This window comes from Nuphar pumila, chromosome 16 (assembly GCF_984573655.1).
Source record: "Nuphar pumila chromosome 16, dmNupPumi1.hap1.1, whole genome shotgun sequence".
In the NCBI taxonomy this organism is placed as follows: Eukaryota; Viridiplantae; Streptophyta; class Magnoliopsida; order Nymphaeales; family Nymphaeaceae; genus Nuphar; species Nuphar pumila.
The window spans coordinates 68345014-68369219 of NC_143264.1; positions in this window are offsets into that span (position 1 = coordinate 68345014).

Here is a 24206-nt window from a genome sequence, read left to right on the forward strand (position 1 = left end):
GCGGGGCGGGGATATTGCGGGGAAAAGTGGTCGGGGCGGGGATGAGGCGGGGATCGTGGCGGGGACGGGGCGGGGCGGGGAAAAGTGCACGTCCACCCCGCCCCGCCTCCGCGGCGGGGATGGATTTTATCCTCCACCCCGCCTCCATCCCCGTTTCATACCCTTCATCCCCGGTCCAAACGGGGCGAGGCGGGGCCCCGCTTTCCCCCGGTCCACTGCCATCCCTATTTGTAAGGACATCTCACTAGATTCTTGAGGTTATTATTTATTATCACATGGTATTTTTTACCAGTGAATGTGTGTTTAGATACTTGAATTGGTTTATGTGATTCCTTTCATCAATTACATGAAAGTTTCATGTAATTGTCCATAAACGGATAAACAGGGGTTGAATCCTGAAATCAATCAAAATACCTTATTGTATTCATCATATCATGACATTTCCCAATCCTAACCAGGTCATTTTTTGAAGGCTCTTCTCCAAACTGTGTGAAGCCTCCTTTCTCAACATTAATGTCATTTTGTGTTGGATAAAGCTGTAATGAAATGAGGGATCACTAGGAATATCCCTAAACACGCAATAACAAGCCACTAATGGGCAAGATACATAAAGTCACAAGGTGTCTAGGCACAATAGCACAAGAGAGCACAAAAGAGCATAAAAATTTTATTGAGAAAAAGCTCTAAAGAGCCATACCTACAAGAGGGGACAAGGTCCCTTGTTTATACACAAAGGGGAACTCAATAGAGCTGTTGGGAGCTCCCCAACGGTCACAAATGTGACCGGGGAGAGTCCTAACAGTCCTAAAAAGTGGACAGTTTAGTACATGGTCAAAAGTCAAAAAGTGAAAATAGAAAAACTAAAAAAATAAAAGGGAGAAAAGTCCCTAATGGACTGTGCTGATTTCATATGATAAAAAAGACAAAAATACCCTGAGGGTTATGGTAATATACAACTATAACTATATATATAATAGCATACAAGAAGGAACATGTAAATGCATACATTTTAACACCCCCTCAAACTAATAGTGAGATCACCGAAAGTTTATTAAGTAGAAAAATAAAACGAGGAGTCGGAAGGGCTTTGGTGAAGAAATCTGCAACTTGGTACTTTGATGTAACATACGGTAACTCAATAGTTCATTTTAACAATTCATCACAAACATAGTGGCATTCCATCTCAATGTGTTTGGTTCTTTCATGGAAGGTGTGATTGCTTGTCATGTAGATTGCACTTTTGTTGTCACAACACATCTTTGAGGATTTGGAGATGAAAACTCCCATGTCTTGAATAAGAGAACAAACTCCATTGTTGTCATTGCCATTGCGCGATATTCTGCCTCAGTTGAAGATAACGTGACGTTCTGCTATTTCTTACACCTCCAAGATATCAACGAATCTCTTAAAAAAATACAAAAATCAGTAGTTGAGATTCTATCATTTGGGTTACCACCCCAGTTACTGTCAGTATAAGCAGTTAGATCTAAAGATGATGAAGAGGATAAGAAAAATCCTTTTGAAATGGTGTTTTTAATTATCACACATTTCTCGTAACTGTTGCCATGTGCACTGTGGTAGGGGCATGTTGAAACTGACTTATTGCATGAACAACATGAGTGATATCAGGTCGGGTGATGGAGAGGTACGTGAGAGATCTAATCAATTGACGATATGGAGTAGGATCTTCAAGCAATACGCCATCTTCAAGTCTTAATTTTGCATTTATGACTTCTGGGGTCTCCACTTTCTTTTTCATCTGAAACTCATGACCTAGCACATATATTAGCAGTTAATTTCATTTGAGAGAGAATATATCCTCTGGAAGAGTAGGCAACCTCAATTTCTAAAAAGTATCTCAAAACCCCCAAGTCAGAGGTATCAAAGGTTTTCTTTAAAATTGATTTAATTTTAATAATACCTTTGTCATTATCTGTGATGATTATATCAACATATAGAAAAAGAATCACAATTGTAGTACCTCTTTTCTTGACAAAGAGAGCAGTGTTTGTATAATCAAAACATTACTATATTTATCATACGAAGCCTTAGGGTCTTGTTTAAGACCATACAAGGCCTTTTTAAGTTTTAATTTTTTTTATTTAAATTAACTCCTGAAGAAGGTTCTATTTAAACTTCCTCACTAAGTTCTTCATTTAAAAAGATATTTTTAACATCTAGTTGAAAAATGAACTATTTTTTAATAGAGGCAATGGCAATGAAAGTTCAAATATTAGTCATTCTTGCGACGGGAGAAAAGGTTTCCTCATAATATATTTCATATTCTTAGGCATACCTTTTGGTGACTAACTTTGCTTTATATCTTTTTAATGATTCATCACTTTTGGTTTTGACTTTAAACACCCATCTACATCCTATAGGTTTCTTGCCTAACGAAGGATTAGCTATTTTTCATGTGTTGACTTTTCTAAGAGCATTAAGTTCTATTTCCATTGCTTCATTCGAATGAAGGTATTGTTTGACATCATTATAATGAGATGGTTGATAATAACGATGGATAGTTATTAAACATGCTCTAAAGCTTGGAGAAAATGAGTCAAATGATATAAATCTACTTAGAGTACTAGAGATTCAATTTGATCTCCTAAGTTGAGATTCTTCTAAAGGTATGTTTTGAGAGAACTTGTCAAGGGCACATGGGTGATTACCTTCCCCTCGTCTAGTATAAACATGCATATCATTTGATACATTTTCATTCAAACTTTCATGTTGATGACTAATTTCATTAACAATCGGATGATCAATACTAAAGTTATTGTCAAAAGAATCAAACATCTCAATAGAGTTAGACTCATCATGTCTTGGTAATAGATCAAATAAAAATAAGTAATCAATTTCTTCTTTAGATCCTTTGCTATCAAACCCATTTTCATTTTCAAGAAGGGTGATATCTTTTGAATAATAGAGCTTGGTATTTATTGGACCAAAACATCAATATCCTTTTGAATTTTCACTATAGCCCAAGAAAACACATTCAATTGTTTTTTGAGATAATTTATCATTTTTATGAGTAAGTACGTAACACTTACAACCAAAGATTCTTAGTATTTTAAAATCGTGAGTCATTTTAAAAAGTTTTTCAAATGGAGAAACATTTTGTAATGAAGACGAATGAGTTTTATTTTTTAAGTTGAGGTTAAAACGGCTTCGGCCCAACAATTTTTTGGAATGTCCCTTGAAATTAAAAGTCCTAGTGGTTTCTGTCATATGTCTATGCTTTGTTTCTGCTAACCCATTTTGTTGCGGAGTTCTAGGACAAGGTCTTTGATGACAAATTTCATTTTGTTTCAAGTAGCTTTGAAAATTATTTGACATGTACTCTCCTTCCGAATCTGATCTAAGTATAGATAAGTTGCTAAAAAATTGATTTTTAACCATTATATGAAATTCCTTAAAAAAAGAGAACACATCGGATTTATGATTTAGAAAATAAATTCATGTATATCTAGCAAAATCATTAACAAAAATAACATAATAAGAGTAACCTCCTTTTGATATGACCGGTGAAGGACCCCATATATCCGAATGCACTAATTCAAAAGGCCGAGTAGAAATAAAGGTTCTATGAGGAAATGGAATGGCTTTCATTTTTTTAAAAAATGCAATCTTCACAAGATATATCTTTTTCATTATATATATTTTCCAAAAAAGGAAAGAGATACGTCTTCGAAAAACTAAGATGCTCAAGTTTCTTATGCCAAGTATCAATACTTTTATCTTGTACATAATTACAAAATGACTATGGTAGAAGGGATACCAAATTCATAAAGTAAAGATTGCCTCTACTATGGCCTTGCCCAATCAGCTTCCTTGACTGGAGATCTTGTACGGTGCAATCTTTAGATGAGAAAAAAATTTTGCAACCATGATTGGAAATTTGAGAGACGGAAAAAAGATTAAAATTTAATTTTGGAACCACCCTTATTCTTGGAAGAAGAAATTTTTGAGGCAAGTGTTCCAATACTATTTATTTTTAAAAAAGTTTCATTGGCCATTGAAATATAGGATAAAGTAGAATTAGTGCAAACTTCGGAGAGAGCATTCTTATAAGGTGTCATATGAAAGGAAGCACTCAAATCAAGAATCTATATACTTGGAGGAGATGAAGAAGATGCAATGGCAGCACCCAAAGTAGAAGATGATTTGAGAAGTTGTTGAAGTGCCTCCGATATTTGGCTAAGTGTGTCTTTAATATCTTCGTTTTTGCTTGTTTCTTCATTCTTAGGTGTGATTTCTCCAACGAAAATTATTTTGCCTTTAAGCTTTTGGGCATACCGGTCTAATGTGTCCCGGTTCATTACAATAATGGCAAATAGCATCCTTCCTATATCCACTATTATAGTTGGAACCATTATTATAGTTATTTTGTTTTACAAAGTGGAGGGGGCTTATAGGCCCTTACATTGGAACCCGACCTAGTAACGACAAAAACATCATCATTCTTATTGGTCATGCCGAGACAAGTTTGTTCTTGACATACCTCGGCAAGAGCATATTCAAGAGGTATAGCTTTAGTTCTATGAAGGAGAGAAACTTTAGTTCTACGAAGAAGAGAGGACTTCACTTGTTCAAATTCCGGTTTTAGAGCATGAAGAAATTAAAAAAAGTGTTCCTTCTCAATTTACTCTCTTCTAATCTCAACATCTTCGGGAGCCACCTATTTAGGATTAAGAAGTGCTAATTCATCCCAAAGAGGAGACAAAATACTAAAATAATCCCGAACACACATGTCCCTTTGGTTAGTGGATCTAATCTTGTCTTAACAAAAATATTGTCTAGCAAGATCTTTTTGGGTATGCATACCCTTAAGAAAGAACCAAGCTTCATTAGCTCTTCTAAATTTCGCAATGTTGACACATATTTTTATGTCAACATTGATCATAAATCATGCCAAAATTTTTACATGGTTGCTTTCTCAATCCTCTACCTTTATTTGATCGCTTTAACACAATCATATCCAACAAGAGCTTTTTCAACACCTTCTTCGACCTTGATGAGCTTTAACGATGGTTAAAGGAAAGTTTCCATCATAAAGCCTCAAAGTTTCTTTCCTCTAAAATGATTTTTCATAGCCAAAGCCCACATTAAGTAGTTGGATCCATTGAGTTTGAAGGAGAGCTCCACTCTTGATTCATACTTCATGACAAAAAGTAGATAGGTAAAGAGGAAGAAAGAGCAACATACCTTTGTCACGATCTTCAATCACCACAAGCAAGACATCCAAGATCAAGAGAACCCAATGGGCTTTGATACCATGTAATGAAATGAGAGATCACAAGGAATATCCCTAAACATGCAATAACAAGCCACTAATGGGCAAAATACATAGTCACAGTGTCTAGGCACAATAGCACAAGAAAGCACAAAAGAACATAAAAAAATAATGTATTTTATTGAGAAAAAGCTCTAAAGAGCCATACCTACAAGAGGGGACATGGTCCCTTATTTATACACAAAGGGGAGCTCCCCAACAGTTACATTTGTGACCGTTGGGGAGAGTTCCAACAGTCCTAAAAAGTGGACAGTTTAGTCCATGGTCAAAAGTCAAAAAGTGAAAATAGAAAAAGTAAAAAAAGGAGAAAAGTCCCTAATGGGCTGTGCTAAGTACATATGATAAAAAGACAAAAATACCCCTGAGGCTTATGTTAATATACAATTATATATATATATATATATAAAATAGCATACTGGAATACATAAATTCTTACATTTTAACAAATGCTTCTTTTAGTATGTTTTAACTTCACATCTTTCATGAAAGAACTAGGACAGTTTCTAGAAATACTCTATGCAATGATGGTGGATATGTCCCTCTCCTTGTCATGAACACCATATTGTCAACTGTGCACTGGATTATAGTCAACATAGTTTTCAAGCATCTTACCTTTATCCAGTAGAATACTTATGCTTCCTTGCAAACTTATTGAAATCTGTCAAGTTTGCAGTCTTGCAGATGTAAGGAGGCCAAAGTGGATCCCACAATATTGATAATTTGCAAACCCTTGCTAACATTTTGACTGTATTTTTGAGAAGATTTTTTTTTTATGATGAGGAACCCTCTCCAAAGTGAGGTAAAACCCTGGGTAGGGTCCCCATGACCACCTTGCCTTAGGTGACCCACCTCTGAAAGCTAGACACACCCATGCACTAGTCGGGTTTGATCCCCGGTCTTCAACTCAACACCTTCAATAACCACCTCGCTGGCCACGTTGGCGACCCCCCACGGTGATATTTTTGAGAAGATTTTTTTACCTTTTTAATACCATCTAAATCTTGTTCTTTTAAATCATTTGCACCTATGTAATATTCTGTAGATTTTGTTGGAAGGGCTTGTTGATAACATGTGGCCTTCTATGTAACTTGGATGCTTCAAAAAGCCAAAGCATACATGTGGATGCTGCACTTCCTACTGCTGTTTGCGACAATGCTGCCTTGTGTAAACATGCCATTAAAAATAGCAATGTTGTAAGTATCTTACCGTATTGTAAGATACGGTATGATACATATCATTACTATGGGCAAAAGCTATACTATACACATTCGTATCATGATACAAGTATCATGATACAAGTGTGTATCTTATCTGTATCAGGTGTATCGTACAATACAACCTTGTATCATGCCGCATCGTACGATATAGGGTGTATCGTACGATACACCTTCAACACACTTCAAATGGCCAAAACTTGTTTTTTATTTTTTGGGTTTTAAAGACCTCTTGAGGGCTGACTTCCTCATTTGTGTAGAGGCCATTAGAGGGGTATCCACATACCCTAGGAGTCGTGAAAGCAATGTGATGGTGAATCCGTGTGCAAGGGAGAGGGCTTTGTTAGGAAATGACTTAGTACACTATCGATAGATCAAAGAAACAAAAACGAGAAAAAGAGGAGAAAATCAACCACACAAAGAATACTGATTTTACGTGGTTCAACAGGAGTTGCCTACGTCCACGGCTACACTAAGATCTACTATTAAGATTGAGATGCCCTCACACATTACAAAAGGCAGATTTTTGCTTCGGGGCTCACGCCCCCAAACCCCTACCTTACATGCAGGGGGATTGCCCCTTGCAGCCCCCACCAACTTACCACGAAGTTGGATTCACGGAAATTAGAGATTTATATAAAGATAGAAATCAGGCTCCACACTTCTCCAATAAGCTTTTGCATTTTGCTCAAGTAAGAGTGCATTTTCACCATTTTTCTACTAAAAGAAGTGGGTTAAGGTAAAAGATTCATATTCTTTGCTTCTTATTGAGTTTTTTTGGAGGAAGATGACACAAGAGGTAGATGATGAAAAACCTGCGTATATTGAAGACGATGTGGATGTCGAAGAAGAAGAAGAAGAAGAAGAAGAAGAAGATGATGATGATCATCGAGGTTATATATTAAAAAAACTTTGTTATTTAACACTTGTGTTCATAAACTTAGTTATTTTGTTTTTGTTTATGTAATATGAAAGTATGAGTCTTGTGGCATGTTCTTATATTCAAGATATTTAATATTTTGCATTGTTCTTGTGAGATAGTTATGTTTGATAATGTCTTACCTAACTCATAGACACATAAATGCTTGATATGTGATTTTATGGTTGTATTTTGTGCAATTCATCGTTGTTTCATTTGTTATGATTTTTTTAAATTTTTGCTCATTTTTTCTGATTTTCATGATTTTTTTTTTAAATTTTGGATTTTTTTTTAAATTATGATTTTTTACGGTACGATACAATACATTTTATTTTGGGCCTGACCGATGCAGGTAACAATACAATACTTACAACCTAAGTCACACGGAATCCGGCTAAAAGGTTGACGCACCCACGTCGACATGCCCCGACAAGGGTGCAGCTTCGGACATGGGACATACACGGTCAACTAAGTGTCGGACTCGGTCAACACACCGGGGCCGAGTTCGTCCACATTTTGGACTCGGTAAACTTTGACCAAGTCTATTTTTGTCCATTTCTGAAAATTAATTTGGACTCGGGTCCGGATTCGGACCCGACCCGGATGCAAGACAATTAATTTACTTTTTTATTTTTGCTTTAAAATTTACAATCTTATTATTATTATATATATATAGCGGTGTCCAAAATTTTGAAATTGCTCCTCACTCGTACCCGCAACTCTGCCTGTGTATAACTGTTTAGTTATACACTGTCGGTCCCAAGCCCGCATAAAGGAGGAGGGTTGCGGTAGGCCAGTGACAACCATCATAAAAACTTAGTCATACCCTATGAATATGAACCAATATGAGAATTTCGTTGGGGCGTTCCCTACTCAGCGACGCGCTGTACTCTATAGGCCCGGAGGCAAGGGTTGCTAGGTCGTCGCCCAGAAGCGATGCATCACACCGGCGCCCAGGTGTGGTGTCAAATAGGCAAGGGTTCCCTCACTTTGTTGGACGGGTGGGGGTAAAGAAATTAGTGCAAGACCATAAAATTAGGTTAGCCACTTGGAACATAGGGTCTTTAACTGGTAAGTTGGTAGAGTTAGTAGATCCTATGTGTAGGAGAAAGATTGATATTTTATGTCTACAAGAGACCAAATGGGTAGGTGAGAAAGCAAAAGTGATAGAACCTTAGGGATATAAGATTTGGTATACAGGAATAAATAGGAATAGGAATGGAGTAAGGATTGTTATGAGTCGTGAGTTTATAGATAATCTAGTTGAGGTCCGTAGGAAGGGTGATAAAATTTTACTTATTAAATTAGTATTAAGTACGGATATTATTAATATTATTAGTGTTTATGCACCTTAAGTAGGTTTAGATGATTCCATTAAGCGCCAATTTTGAAAAGATTTAGATAGAGTAGTACAAGGGATATGTTATAGAGAAAAGCTTTTCATCGGCGGTGACCTTAATGGACATGTAGGCATTAATAGGGATGGATTTGAGAGTATCCATGGAGGCTATGGTATAGGAGAAAGAAACAAAAGTGGAGAAAGGATTTTAGATTTTGGTTTGTTGTATGATATGATCTTAGCAAACACTTGGTTTAGGAAGAGGGAGTCTCACCTAGTAACATTTAAAAGTAGGGTTAATACGAGTCAAATCGATTTTTTCCTACTTAGAAAGAGAGATAGGGGTTGTTGCATCGATTGTAAGGTTATACCGGGAGAAAGTGTAGCTACACAATGCCGCAAAAGATCTTAAAACCAGACAATGCCGCAAAAGAAATAGACATAGGATATATCCTAGAATTAAGTGGTGGGCACTGAAAGGAGCTAAACAAGGAATATTTGTAGAACAGGTAGTTAAGGAAGCTGATTGATGTCTCGAGGAGGATTCAGAATCAAAGTGGAATTAGATAGCGGGTGACATGAGAAAGGTGGCTAAGGAGGTATTGGGTGAGTCTAAAGGCAGTGCACCGCTAGGTAAGGATATATCATGGTGGAACAAGGATGTCAAATTAGCTATTAAGGTTAAAAGAGAGTGTTATAGAAATCTAAGTAAGAGTCGTGATAATGGGAATTTGGAGAAGTATATGATAGCAAAGAAGGAAGCTAAAAAAGTAGTTCGAAACGCGAGGGATAAGGTATATAAGGAGGTTTATGACAAGTTGGATACTAAAGAGGGCGAGAATGATATTTATAGGCTTGCAAAGATAAGAGATAGGAAATCGAGGGATCTGGGTATGGTTAGATGTATCAAAGATGAAACACAAAGGGTTTTAGTCAAAGAGAAGAAGATTAATGAGAGATGAAAAGATTATTTTGATAAGTTATTTAATGGAAGTCATGCTCAGGATCTTGGAGACTTCTCCATTCCTTTTCATGAGATGAATCGTGACTTCATGCGCAAGATTCAAAATAAAGAAATTGCAGAGGCTTTGAAGAAAATGAAATCAAGAAGGGCAGTTGGCCCAGATGGTATACCTATCGAGGCTTGGAAATGCTTGGGAGAGAAAGGTTTAGAATGGTTGACAAATCTTTTTAACAAGATTTGGCGGACAAATAAGACTCCTAATGAGTGGAGGAAGAGTACTTTGATGCCTCTATATAAGAATAAGGGTGGTATACAAGATTGCACAAACTATCGTAGTATAAAACTCATGAGTTATACTATGAAACTTTGAGAGAGGGTGATTGAGTCTAGGTTGAGGAAGGTTGTCATGATATCGGAGAATCAATTTGGTTTTATGCCTGAAAGATCAACTATGAAAGCTATACATCTTCTTAGACAACTTATTGAGAGAAATAGAGAGGAACAAAGATTTGCATATGGTTTTTATTGATTTGGAGAAGGCATACGATAGAGTACCTAGGGACGTTCTCTGGTGGACAATGATGAAGAAAGGTGTTTCTCTCAAGTACATTAGTATAATTAAAGATATGTATGAAGGAGTAGTAACCAATGTCCGCACTTGTGGAGGGGTGACAACCAATTTTCCTATAACGGTTGGGTTACATCAAGGATCTGCTTTAAGCCCTTTCCTATTTGCTATAGTGATGGATGAGCTTACGAGATCAATTCAATAAAATGTGTTGTGGTGTATGTTGTTTGTTAATGATATTGTTTTGATTGATGAGTCTAGAGCTAGGGTTAATGCTAAGTTAGAATTATGGAGACAGACATTGGAAGCAAGAGGTTTTAAGTTGAGTAAGAGTAAGACAGAATATATGGAATATCGATTTAGTAAGCAACGAAGTAGTGATGAGAGTGTAGTGGAGCTTGGTAAGCAAGAAATACCGGTGGATGATTGTTTCAAATATTTGGGATCTATCATTCAAAAGTATGGAGAAATTGATGGAGATGTAAATCATAGGATAAAGGTTGGGTGGATGAAATGAAAAAGTGCAACTGGAGTGTTGTGCGATCGTAGAATGCCATTGCGGTTTAAGGGAAAGTTTTATAGGACGACTATTAGGCCCGTTTTACTATATGGTACTGAATGTTGGGCTGCCAAAAGACATCATATTCAAAAAATAAGTGTAGCTGAGATGCGTATGCTTAGATGAATGTGTGGAAATACAATAAAAGATAAGATTCAGAACGAGGAGATGCGTAAGAAGGTAGGTGCTACACCCATTGAAGATAAGATGAGAGAGAATCGTTTACGGTGGTTTGGACATATTCGGCGAAGGCCTAATGATGCTCCATTTAGAAGGATGGAGAAATGAGAAAATATATTAGTTAAAAGAGGTCGGGGTAGGCCTAGGAAGACATGGATGGAGATGATAGGAAAGGATATGAATGCTTTGAACCTCACCGAGGACATGGCATTGGATAGAAATGATTGGAGGAGAAGGATTCATGTGGAAGACCTAGAATGATTTTCTTTTTTGGTTCATATCGCCGACCCCAATTGTTTTGGGATGAAGGCGTAGTTGTTGTTGTTCTCCGCACCCGTACCCGCACCCATGTGACAGCTTACAACCTTCCCATATATTGTATAGAGAAGTCTTTGTTAAAAGTGTGCCTTGAGGTGAGGTGCAGAGGAAAATTGCTGAAGGTGTACTGAAAGAGCACAGTAGGTCTCAGCTTCTGCCTCAAGGCATGCCTTGAGCATGAGGCACACACCGCATGAGGTTATGGTCAAATGGAGGTCCTATTTTTCCATTAAAAAAACCAGAAAAGAAAAGGTGGGGGGAAAGGGTGGGATTCCCTGATCAATCATGGCAAAGGATATGCATGCATGCTTGAAGAATTGGCTTAATGTTTGTTTTATTTGAATTTTGTTTGTATGCCTGAAAAAGTTTCCTAGAATTTGCTCTAAGGTGATTCTTGTGTATTTAAAAGTGTATTTGCTAGATATTGGTTTCAAACCTTTTAATATTTATTTTAAATTCCCTATTTGTTATTGATTGTTGGTTCATCAATAATGCATTTGTTTCTATTTATTTGTGTTTTTTAATTTTTGTAATTTTTTAACATTTATCTGTGAGGCTTACCCCTTACATCTTGCTTCATATTTGGGCAGTACGCCTCACTACACCTCAGTGCTTTTCACAACATTGGTATAGAGTAAATAATTTATTTTATTTATATGTGCTAATACTTTTACAATATGGCAATGAAGTTGTTTACTTGTGACCTCAAAAAACTACACTACAACACACACACACACACACACACACACACACACAAAACCAGTCATAACTTTTCTCGGGAGAAATGCTTGACATGCCAATTGTACCCATGTGGCATAGGTTTCTTAATGAACCATTTCTCCTTTTTTTATTTGTTGTTGATTGATTTACTTTATATTTAGACAGATGAATGTGTAGGCACATTATGATTATATTTACATGGAAGTGAATGAGCATGCCTTTGTTATGTGGTTACAATTATGAATTGACGATTTGTTTTTCGTTTGCACAGATAGCATCTGGATAGGTTTTTATTTAAATGTAAGCAGCAACATTGTTATAGTACTAGCTAATCAGTATCGAAAACTGGGACTTTATGATTAGGCAACACAGAGTGGGGAACTTTTGATAAGTTTTTCACACATCCATTTGCATGAGAAAGTTGCTTGATGAGTTTTTTCAATATAACTGCACTTTAATTTAGAACACCAAATCAGCTACGTTGGATTAATTGAAGGTCCTGGAGAAGGATTCTGTTTAATCTTTTAAACCATTGCCTGTGGACCGGAATTGACTTGGTGAAAAGATGCATAAATGGGACATATGAAAATGGTTTCTCGAATAGTTATCTTTGGAGTTTTTGGGATCAACCTGGACAATGCTTCAAGATTAGTAGCCTGTAGTGAATGCTGCCACATGGAGCATAAAAAGTCATTATGGGATTCATAATGAGATCTGTTTGATCTGGATGGGAAGATGCAGCTTGAGATAATTGGAAAATGACCAAGCTTGTCAAAAGAAAACATTTATGAATCGTCAGGTGCCTTGTGGCACTTATCAAACTTCTTATTTCTACTGTTTCGGGTGATTGGTTTGTGCGTTCTTGAAGATCAATTGCAGGGACTTTGTTGGAGACCTAAATGATGTTTGAAGTAGTCATAGCACATTCTTTCAAAACTATAAATATGTGTTATCTTTAGATGTTTCAACATTTTCTTTTCTTTTTCTAGTATTTACTATGATATTCTTGATAATTTCAGTATGTTGATATTATTGAAATATCACATTTTTTGACCTCTAAATCAATTTTTTATTAGCCATATCACCCGATATATTTAAAATTTTGGTGATATATGTATGGTTTTGAGAATTGGAAATTGTGCAAAACCTGTACTCATTATGGCGGTTCTAGAGGAATTTATGGTTTGTCATTGATATTTGTTAATAGCCCCTAGAGTGGAATCCAGTTCAAGGCCTCTAAGTTAATAGTGTGACAAACAATCTAGCGATCATATTGGACCTTTGAAGAGACTGTAGCCTAACCACTTAGGATTTGTTTTTCAAAAGAAATCCTTGGTCGTTTAAGACAACCATGAAATATCGTGTAGCATTAATCAAGTTAACCAGTCACCATCCTCGGTGATGAATCATTAAAATCATTCAGAAATTGTAATACTCTCAGTAAGCAATTAGCCGTTTCTGATTTTTCCCTAGAAATTGCATGGTCACCTATTCATCTATGAATTGAAATGGAAAATTTGTGATCAATCCAAGAGCACCATTTTTTCTTCAAAAATGGAAAGAAAACATTTGAAGAATCATCTTTGTCCTTTCCAACCCACTGAGTGAGCTGCAAATGGTCGTTTAGGCTTAAATAACGTTTTAGTGAGTTTTTTCTGGAAATTGCCATCTCCTCTTAAAAATCTTGATATGCTCTTCATTTTTATTAGATTTTTCTCTATTAGGTTTTTGCTTTTTGAATTCTGTCCGGTGCATTTTCCATTTATGGATTCCAATGCCATTTCTTGTGTTTTGCTGTCAAGGTATGGTTCAAACTTCAAGGTGCTCTGAGTTTCTCAGCAATTCTTTAACTAATTGAAGCTCTTTCAAGATGTGGCCTATACTTTCATTAAAAGGTGTGCTTGATCATTTTCTGTGATGAAACCGCTGAATTCGATTATATCGAAAAGTTCCCAGTATAGATGCTTTGCTTTTTTTTTTTTCCTTTTTTTGTGTGGAGGTGTATATCCATATGGTGTCATTGTGATTTAGTTCTTGGTCAATCCGACTTCTAATTCATTTTCTAGGTGCTTTGCTTAACTGGACAAACTAATTATTCAGCTGCACAAAATTGATGAAAATTATTTTGACATGACACAATCTCACAGGTTCGATTCCCACTGGGTGTGCAGGTGCCTTTAACTGGGGGGTTCCCTGAGGGCTTGGGTGTCAGTGACCCGACCCGGGGTTTACCTCGCAAGGAGGCTGGCCCATTTAGTGGCCCGGTTCTCGGCGAGGGTTCCTCCTCATCAAGAAAGACATAACACAATCTCACGACCAGTCTACTTTCATGTTTCACATGATCAATCATACTTGTTCTAAATTTGGTAATGCAGTCGGAGAAAGTGATTAGAATGTGGAGTAATTTACTATGATATGGCAGAATTCGAGACTGAGCAGCAAAAATGATCTCATATTTATCCCATACCACCAGTTTTAGAGATCTATCAAAATGGCAGGAGATTTTTGCTTAGTAGATAATTAAGCTTTCTGCACTAGGACTTCATGAGGCATTTCTGGGATCATGTAGCTCAGGTTTGACTCGATACTCTTGTGTTGGTTCTACAATGCAAGACTTCGAGACTGGTGAACCTGCATGGATGTTCCAATGTTAACTCCATTGTTTGAAAGCGAAGTATAACATATATATTACAAGATGCAGTTATGCCAAGACATTTCTTATTTTGTGACCCGTGATCAATTCAGAGGTAGTAAAATGTATCTTTTTTTAGCATGTTATATAAGTTATTACATGCAGTTACAAGCTGTTTAGCTTGGAGTTGTATATTGATCAGAATGGGATTCCAAGGTGCAATCAAATCCTATTTGACATTATGCATGGCTCAAGAATTACCTGTTAGCATGCCAAAATGAATGAGATGGAGGACTTTCTAATTCTCTAACCAATGACGTTTGCTCATAGAAAATTATAAAAATTGTGTGGAAATTAAAAGTTGGGATAAAAATTATAAAAAATCTTGGACAAAAAGCCATTTGGCGAATTTTTATTTAATTGATATCTACATCGTTTAGCTCATTAATCATGTTGCCAAGAAATTGACTCGCCCATGTTGACTGATTTTTATTGTAAAACCACCCAATGTCGGGTGGGAAGATAATGAAAAAGAAAAAAAAAACGATGAATGGGGAAGACGTTCCCCAACTGTCTTTCTCACTTGTGGGAAGGGGGTAGGATAAACCTTACCGCCCACAACCATAAGGTGGAAAGGTGAGGATTATCCTTGCCCACATGGTGCGCCCTCCTGCCCACTCACATAGTGAGAGATTTTGAGAGAAAGAGAGTTGCAGAGGGTGATAAAGGCATGCCTTGAGAGCGATAGAGGAGGGAGGCAATCATCAAAGCATTGTCGACGACCTCTGTAGGTAATCACCTCTTTTCCTTCTCCCTTAATTTTCTTTCGTTTTGATTTTCTTTAAGAGGTCGGCAGTCATGGCTGCCAGCAAGTTGGAGGACAGACAATTGATAGTTATGGTTGTCGACATCATAACAAAGAGTGAGAGAGAAGAGAAGGAAGCTAGCAATAGAGGAGTTGTCGGCATCCTCTTAGCAGCGAGACAGAACAGACGCCTCTCTCTGTCTCAACTCTTTACAGAGAGAGAGAGAGAGAGAGAGAGAGAGAGAGAGAGAGAGAGAGAGCAACCTCTGTCACAAGGGGGAGGGAGGTCGGGAAGGGGTTGTGCCCCTTTCGCCTTAAACCCCAACCAAAGTTGACAGAACCGACTTGGTTTGGGGGTAAACCTGAGTCAATCAAGTCTCGAGCATCAGATTTATAGCGCCAAATGGGCAACATGCATTTTATTACTGGATCTAAACGTTGGTCTTGTCTCACCTTTGTCTCCATGAGCATATGGTTGAGTCAGGTGTTACTGGGTCTTCTTGATCGAGTTAGGCTCACTACTGGGCCTTAAGCTCTCCAAAGTATTGGAAATGTGAAGTTATTGGTTATGCTCTTAGCATAAATGAATAATCCAATTGTTCAGTGCCTCTTAAAATCATACTGCCAGTCAGGATTGCTTAAGTTTTCATTTTTTTTTAGGGATCAGTAAGGCTCTGTTTGGGAGCCTTGAATTAGAGGTATGTTGTGGTTTTTTGGCCAGTTTTCTCATGCTCTCCGCTGTTTGGAAAACACTGCAGTAGGAATCAAGTTGGCAGCCCCAACACCACATTTTAGGGACGTTTTTGGCTACTCTATCCTCGGCGATTGTAATAGTATGTGAAGTTGCAAATTCTGTACAAATGGAAGCAAGAAGAGCAAATCTAAAATGCCTTTAGAAAGGTCTCCTATGTTAAATAGGACAAATTTACATGGATTTTATGACCATGTGGTTTGCTCGTCACGACTTGCACATAATAGGATGTTGCCTAAACAGATTTGGATTCGGACTCAGATAGTGAAAAACTCATACCAAATCTGCTTTTCAATGCGTAATCAGATTTGGATATCCATCAAATCTGTATATTCGTTGGCAAAAAAGCAAAACTATGTTGCGAAATGGAATCCTAAGCCCAACCTACATAATTTAGTGGGTTTTTTTTTATGCCATTACCCAAATATCCAGGTAAAGATTGGGTTAAGTAACCCAGACAAACCGAAACCATTGACAGCCCTATTCGAGGGAAGACGAATATAATGAACAATGGGAGTGTTTGTATGAGCAATATACATCGGTTTACAAAGTGGATAATTTTCTCAAACTATTTGATAAATCAAACCGTATCAAATTGGCTCAAACCAATTCATTTATATAAATTAAAAAAGTGAAAAATGACCGTACTGTCCGGGTAATTTGATGCATTTTCTTAAAATCCTTATAATTTTTGATATTCTCCCCATGTCTAAAATGACAAATATCTGAATTAAAAAAGACCTTTTTACCTGTCACACATATGCGAACTATCTCCTATATATGCAAACTTTCTTTCAAGTATATGACTATTTTTTGCAGAACAATCTATGTTCTCATATCTATACGTCTCCGATTAGATGTCAAAAACTTGTGTTTTTATAGTTGTTTGAAAGTTGAGATATAAACCTAAAAATTTTATGTTTTGAGTCTGAACAAAAAATCCTTCTGGGATTTCTGTTTATGAGTTCCAAAATCGGAATAGAAACAAGTTCTGCACTCTCTAGGGTTGCATATTTTCTGATTGTTGTATGATATTTTCTAATCACCTATATTGAAAATTCAAAAAAATAAAAGAAGAAAAGAGATAAATCGGGACGTTAGCTTTTCACTACCATCAAGATCATCTTGATCTGACGAGAAATTAGGAAGAATTATCATCTGCAAGATAGACCATTGCTCCTAAATATACAAACAACAAACACATGCAAGTATGAGAAAATCCACATAAAATATAGGTAGACTTGAGGAAGTTTGCATAAAATATATGCAGACTTCCTAAAGTCCTCATATATTTTATTCAAACTTGAAGAAGTCCACATATATTTTAAGCAAATTTGGGAAAGTCTACATAAAATAAAGTTCGCATAAAATATATGCGGACTTCCTCAAGTACACATCATAAAATATGTGCAGCCTTTCTCAAGTCTACATAAAATATAAGAGGACTTGAGAAAGTCCGCATAAAATATATAGGACTTGAGAAAGTCCGCATAAAATATGTGTGAACTTTTTCAAGTTTGCATATAAAAAATGTGTGAACCTCATTTTAAGTGGGAGTTTGCGGCACCCGATGAACAAAGTGATATTTCGTATAAACTTTGTGAGTTTTATGCATGCAAAGGGTAAAAAGGATATTTTAAAGCTGGTTAATTGCGATTTTGAACATGAAAAAATACAAAAATTATAGGTTTTTAGGAAAACACGTCAAATTATTCATAAAGTACGGTCATTTTTCGTTGAAAAAATCAAAATAGTAAATAAAAAATCAAAGAATAAGGCCAATTTATTAAAAATAGGAGAAAACTTCTGATTAATGAAGATCATGACAAAAAAATGAAGGAAATCTTCTTTTTTTCTTATTATCATGGTATAAAAAAAAGAAATGTCAAAGAAAAAGAATTTGATCTTTATGGTTCCAAGGGTTTTGAGTTCTTAAAGGGTCCTAATTTTGGGACGCATCTGGCTTTTGTGTTCCGGACAATTTGCATCGGGCGGTTTTTGTCCACCAAATGCAAACCCCTCCGAGTGAAGGAGCCTGTTGATAAACTAACATCATGCATTATCACCATTGTCAATAATCTTGTCCTCCATATTTTGAGGGCAAGGGAAAAATGACAAATTAGAAAATTAGAAAAAAATCATTAGGAGAATATTTGGCATTAAAAATTCAAAATAAGAAAATAAAAACTAGTTTTTGAAGAAAACAAAAAGAAATAAATGCTATATAAAAAAATACTTAAAAACTATAAAAGATTGTGAAAATATCTTGATAAAAGCAATATATAGCGAGATTTTACCCCCATAACCCTGAACAGACTACCAGTGATAAGCTGGAGGAATTCTTGATCAGATTAACTATTCCTGAAGTGCCACAAAGCATTCTATTCTAGAAAACTGGGCATTCAGGGCATATCCTTCTTCTGTGCGTGTGAATGGGATATCCTATACTATTGATTGAACCAAAGCGCAGTGTTTATCCATGTGTTAGCGAGGTCCGTGTCAAGCTAAAGACCCAGGATCAAATCCCACTGGTGTATGGGGGCTCCTTTTGCTTTATCACAGTTGGGGCACATAAGGTTGGGTGGTCATGTACTCAACCCAGAGTTTTACCTAGCAGGGAGACCGTGACGATTTGCAAGCAGCCTCATGTAACGATTTATAGAAATCGTTGTGAAGGAGAATGATTGGAATCCTCAACTGTGAAAATGAGAAATTTTTGTATATCATTATCTTGCATATACAACCCCTTTTATATACAATCGAGTGTAAAAATAATAAAGTTACAATGGGAAATATACACACTTATGATAAGGTACAACTAAGCTTATCTTAAGAAAATGAGGAAACAAGAAAAAAAATCAATCGTGATCCTCTGAGATCCTCCATCAAATGAGGAAACTAATATAAACGTGAGATTACACATATCACACTGGAAGCCCAATCCAAAATGGATCTTAACACTCCCCCTCAATCTGGAGCATGAAGATCATGAAGGCTCAGATTGGAAGTCAATCTCACAAGTAGATCTTGTCCAAGAGGCTTGGTAAACAAATCAGCGAGTTGACTTGAAGTGTGGACATAAGCATTACTAATGAGTCCTTTACACAGTTTCTCATGAATGATATGACAATCAATGTCGATATGTTTTGTACGTTCATGATACACTGGGTTTGCCGCAATATAAAGCGTAGCTTGATTGTTGCAATAGAGCTTTGTGGGTGAATCATGAGATACTCCGAGAGATAGAAGCAGAAGACGAAGCCAAGTAATCTCACTAACCATATTTGCCATGGCTCGATACTCTGCCTCCGCAGAGGATCTGGACACAGTAGACTGCTTTTTGGTCTTCCACGACACTGGTGTAGATCCTAATAAAATGCACTAGCCAATCACTGAACATCTAGTTTCTGGACACACAGCCCAATCAGAGTCACAATAAGCATGAATCTGAAGAGAAGAGGAGGAAGATAAGAACAGCCTTTGACCCGAAAGGCTCTTCAAGTATTTAACGACTCGAAGGGCTGCATCCATGTGAAGTTGTCGAGGAGTATGCATGAATTGACTTAAGATGTGTACTGAGTATAGAATGTCTGGTCGAGTTATGGTCAAATAGATGAGACGCCCAACAAGACGTCGATATGGGGTTGGGTCATGCAACACCTTGCCCTCAGTACTTGTGAGATGTTGGCGTTGTTCCATAGGGACATTGACATGTTTAGCTCTTAATAAACCAATTTCATCAAGTAATTCCAGGGCATATTTCCTTTGAGAAAGAATGATACCTTCTTTTGAGCGAGCCACCTCGATGCCCAAAAAATATTTTAAAGTGCCCAGGTCCTTCATATGAAACTGATTCTGAAGGTATTGCTTAACGGTCTGAATGACACATGCCTTGTTCCCAACAAGTATGAGGTCATCAACATACACAAGTAATGCAAGGAAAGCATCACCTTGTTGAAAAGTAAATAGAGAATAGTCCGCCGAAGATTGACGAAAACCAAATGTGAGGAGTGCAGAGGAGAATTTGGCAAACCAGTTTCGAGGTGCTTGTTTAAGCCCGTACAAGGACTTTGAAGTTTGCATACTCGATGATGCTCCCCCTGTCAAGCAAATCTAGGTGGTAAAGCCATATAAACATTTTCTTCCAGATCGCTGTGAAAGAAGGCATTATGCATGTTCATTTGTTGGAGAATCTAGTTTTGTGTTGTTGCTACTGAGAGAAGACATCGAACAATCGTCAATTTTGCCACAGGGGCAAAAGTTTCATGAGAGTCGAAACCCTCTTGTTGGGAATACCCTTTAGCAACCAACCGAGCCTTGTAGTGTTCAATGGTCCTGTCTAATTTGTACTTAATTTTGTAGATCCACTTGCTTCCAATGGGTTTAACCCCTGGTAGTAATTCAGTGATAGTCCAAGTATGGTTCGCTTCAAGAGCCCGAATTTCAGCAGCCATAGCCTCTCTCCAACAGGAATGCTTCATAGCTTGGGTGAATGATGTGGGTTCAACTTCATGGGATATGGTAGTGAGGAAGGCTTTATGAGACAAAAAATTTTTGGCAAACAAAACAAAATTTGACAAAGGAAAGCACGTATCTCCAATCAATTTTGATGAAGGTTAAGGTGAAGACTGAATCGATGCACAGTAAAAATCCTTTAATCAGATAGAAGGTTGACGGTCTCTAGTGGACCATCGTAAGTGGGTTGATAAGGATGTGTCAGACGTATGCAGAGAACTAGGTATTATGTTAGAAGGGTGTTCACTTGATGAATATGAATCAGACGCGGAAGGAGATTGCTCTGACCGAGAGTTTAGAGATGTCAATGGGTCAGGATGAGAGGAGTCATGTTGGTCCAAAAGAGGTAAAGGCAACATCGGTTCAGATGGTATCTCTTGACTCGTATCAAATCGAAAAAATTGTTCATCAAAAACGTCGCAACTAAAAAATATTTTATTTTTTTCCAAATCAAAAGCTCTATATGCTTTTGTCCATGAGCATAGCCAAGAAAAACACACTTTGAGGCATGCAAATCAAATTTTGTCCTGATTTCACTAGTGTTGATAGCATAGCACAAATATCCAAATATCCTGAGATTTGTGTAACTAGGTTTTTTTTGAAAAAGTTTCTCAAACGGAGGTTTGCCGCTCAATTTGGAAGAGAGTGTGCGATTGATAAGATATGTGGCTGTTAAAATGCATTCACCCAAAAATTGTAAAGGAAGATTGCCTTGAAAGCGTAAAGCCTTGGCCACTTTGAGAAGATGGCGATGCTTTCTTTCAACAATGGTGTTCTGTTGAGGAGTTGCAACACACGAATGTTGATGAACAACTCCTTGAGAGGACAAAAACTCTTGCATTTCATGTGAAAAAAATTCAGAACCATTGCTAGTTCTGACGATTTTGATTTTGCCTTTATCACTACAAGAAAAACTGTAATTAGCGACGAAAATTTGTGACCGATTTTTTTTGTCGCAAATTTGTGACGGATTAGCTAGAGAAAACTATCTGTCGCTAATTAGCGATGACATTTGGCCATCGCTAATCTGTCGGTAAATAGCGATGGATTAGCGACGAAATTTGTCTGTCGCTAATCCATCGATAAAAAGCGACAAATTAGCGACGACAAAAAAATCATCTCAAACTTCGTCGCAACTTAGCAACGGATTAGTGACAAAAGGCATCCGCTGCTATGAAAGTCGTTACTTAGCGACGGAATAAGTCCATCGCAAATCCGTTGCTATTTTTCGATATAAGCCCCTCTAAGCCGCGACATTCTCTCTCTGATTTTCCCCAAAACCAAACCCTAGTCCACCACGTTCATCTCTGGCCAACAAACCCCAACGCCGCCATCTCCCTCTTCGTTAGCCACTGACGACGTGCTACCAGCGACCATCGCCCCCCTCCTCAGTAGGCATCGCCGATCGAAGCTGCAGGTGACCCCGAGTACTCCCCTCTGCTTCCGTTCGGCAAACCCTACGAGCAGAGCCATCGCCTCTGTCGTCGACACACCGGTGACCTCTCGGTCATGATCTTCGTGCTCCCCCCTTTTCGATGTCATCGTTGCAGTCCCCAGCGCGCCTCACGATCGTCGTTTCCTCCGTTCCCCATCTATGAGCTCCTACAAGTCGGTCCTCCGTGCCAGCCTTGCTGCCGCTATCTTTTCCGGTATCTCCCAGGTAAATTGTGCGACCCTCTCTTGCCTTTTCAGCCTTTCTTTCGGGATCAACGGAGGACCGACAGAGGACCAGTGTCCTCTGTCGGAGCCTCCCCTTTCCCTGGAGTTGTCAGAGTCCGAAAGGGGGGCCAGTGACCTTTGTCGAACCCTCCCCCTTTCTTTTGATAGTTGCCTGAGGGCCGGCAGAGGCCCAAATGCCCCTGTCAGGGCCCTCCCCATCCATCGGGGGTATCCATCCCTGCCCTCGTGATTCTGCCCCCCCCCCCCCCCTATTTTCCCTTGGTTTTCCGGTCTTTTTTTTCTCATCATTTTGGTTTCTTGACCGCATTTGTTTGATCCGAGTTGTTTTGTGTTTCCCCGCTCGGATGATAATGTTTTCCCTTGTTTGTAGTTGTTTATGCTTAAAAGAGATCTTTGAGCTGGGTTCCTTGAGTCAATGAGTAGAGGATGTGAAAAATTGATGCTTGTAATTGCGCCTTTGGAGCATTTTGTGTGGTGCAAGGTCTTGGATAGTTCGTACATTGTTGATTCGTGCAATATTTTCTGCTTTCCTGGTTGTTCCATAGTGAAATTAGTGATGATAGATCTAGTAGTTGAGATTGCAAATGATTTTGCTTGCATTGCATTGATTAAGTAAAATTACTGCAACGATGATAGAGAGTTGAGCCTATGCTTCTAATAGCATATTTGTTGGAGTTCTATTACGTATATCTTTGTTATAGATTTTCAATTTTGATTTGAAATGCTGTTTTTTTTAGCGAACATTGTTCCTTGCTCCTTGAGATGGATGGTTCGTTGAGTACTACATAAGAGATGACCTCTTTACTAAATAATCTGCTTAAGTTGTGTTTAGGACTTGGATAGTTTGTAGCAAACTTCGCCTCCAAAAGTCTATCAAAGACCTCACTACGTCCAAAGATCCAGTCCATTCATAGATCCTAGTTTTAGTTTCTTGTACTTGCTTGGGCATTTTATTACAGAAGCTACTTCTGTTAACTTTAATGCTAATTTTTTACTGAATATTTAGTTTTAATTTGTTTGGATAGTCTAGCCGAGGGTATGCTTTTGGTAAGTCTCTAGTGATCTTTACCAAGATTTTCCCCTGCTCCAGGGGTATCTTTAGTTTGAAAACTGATATTAGGCTTTTATGTTCTGCATTTTTTCTGTATCATGATCACACGGTCTTGTAAAATGTTTTATGTTCCTTCCTGTGTGACATCTCTGCTATTTTCCTCTATTTTTTTGTAATATTCGGGTGAATTGTGATTATTTATATATCCATTGAGATTCTTAAGCCAATATTAATTTCACTAGTGCCTTTCTGATATTGATTCCATTTTGTGGTGTTTCAGGAATGAGGTTGGGGAATATGTATTGTGATCCATTGATGGTTGCTGGCCATAAAATCATCACGAGACAACGTTGGACACCAAGCCAGATGCAACTTCAAGTACTTGAGAATATCTTTGAACAAGGAAATGGGACACCTAGCAAGCAAAAGATAAAAGAGATAGCCTCTGAACTGTTGCAGCATGGACCAATTTCAGAAACCAATGTGTATAATTGGTTCCAGAATAGGAGGGCCCGGTCAAACCAATGTGTCATTGGTGATTTTCTCTTCAGTTTTTTTCTTCTTCCCTCTTGAAAGAAAAGAAATATTAAGAGTTCTATATTTTGTTTTCTTTTCTAGTTCTACTAAATATTTTCTCAGCCTCTGCAGATTCCACATTCTTAACCTTGCATCTAACTTTTGGTGTGTGAATGCGATTG